The sequence below is a fragment of the Mirounga leonina genome, unplaced genomic scaffold (genome assembly GCF_011800145.1).
Source record: "Mirounga leonina isolate KUSES-001 unplaced genomic scaffold, KU_Mleo_1.0 Mir_93, whole genome shotgun sequence".
Classification (NCBI taxonomy): Eukaryota; Metazoa; Chordata; class Mammalia; order Carnivora; family Phocidae; genus Mirounga; species Mirounga leonina.
The window spans coordinates 26,828,385-26,829,898 of record NW_023270854.1 but is presented as its reverse complement, the minus strand read 5'-3'; positions in this window follow the sequence as shown (position 1 = coordinate 26,829,898).

Here is a 1,514-nt window from a genome sequence, read left to right as displayed (position 1 = left end):
AGAGCTGCGATGCTGAGGGCTTGTGTGGGGTCCCCCTCCATGGGAGTGGGCAAAGTTTGGGCCTGGGGGGGGGTCTTAGGCCAGCTGGGGTGACCTGATGGAAGGGACAGGGGCCTAAAATAAGTACATAGGATGCCAAGTGATGAGCTGAGTGCAGAGCTGGCCTGGGACCGCCCGGGGAAGGCCTGTCGGGTGGAGGGAGGCCGGCGCTATTACAGGCCAGGCCAGTGGCAGCCGAGGGGTAGACAGAGTCACTGGAGGTGACCTGAGATGGGCCTTTGCTGCTGGTGAGGCCTCTGGGGTCTGCCAGTTGTGAGACCCCTATAGCTCTGCTTCTCCCAGGCATCTTCTCCCTCCTCCCCCTCCCTCTTCCCCCGTGGTATCTCCCATCTGTCCTCCCAGCTTTCCCTCTCTCAGCTAGTTCAACAGGGTCCTCCGGGCCTCCCTCCTTTGTCTCTGTCTCTGTCTCTCCCACACCCCTCACCCCAGGGTGCTGGCCGAGGTGCCATGAGCAGTAATGTCTGGGAATCGAACTCAAGTGCATCTGGCTCCCTCTGAAAGCAGGCAGATGCCCACCCACTGGTGCGATTTTATTTCAGGGGCTTGGGGCGGCCACGGACTCCCCCAGTGCCTGGGCTCACTGGCTTCTCTCTGAAACCCCACCATTAAAACTTCATAATGTGATCCTGCCAAAACACACCTGCTTCTGAGCAAGGCCGGGTCTGAACTCCTCTACACTCTTCTGAGGAGGAGCGTGCAGGAGGACTTGGCGTCAGGACAGAAATGTCCTGGTGGGGAACGGTGTTACCTGCAGCCCGGCCCCGGGTGCTCGCAGGGCCGGTGTTCAACTCTGTGTAGGTGGAACGTGTGCTCTGAGAACCTCAGGAGGAAGTGTCCATCACCGCAGCTTGCTGAACTTGGTCTGCCCGCTGGGCACCATGCGGGGCTAAGGTGACCGGGTCCAGGTAGCGTCCTTGCACTTCTTGAAAGTCACTGGGGTTTGGTTGCTGTTTTTTGTTTGTTTGTTTGTTTGTTTGTTTTTTAATTTACTGGACTATCAAGACTATGAGCAGAGCATTTGAACTCATGACCTAGGGGTCGCTGCACGTGGTTTACAAAAGCTAACCAATGCCATCAACAGTGGGGACCCTCCTTCCCCGGCCAGGAATGCCGGAGGAGGGCTTCTGGTCTGGGTCTGCAGCTGCTTCCCCTGAGTGAGTTGGTTGTGATTCATAGTGGCCCCCTCACATCCTCGGCCACCCCCATCCCTGCTGGACTTGCAACTGGGCCCTGTTATTCACTGACTGCGATGTTCCCCAGGTTAGTCCTAATGCCTTATACTTTGGCTCCCTTCGTTCCTGAGCCGCCATGTAAGCCCACTGGGGCGAACGCACGGGGGGCAGTTGTTCCACGCATTGCCAAGGCTGTTAGCAAGATGCTACTTCCTACATGTTCCATTGTTCATTTTCATTCATTCATTCATTCATTCATTCATTCATTCATTCATTCATTCA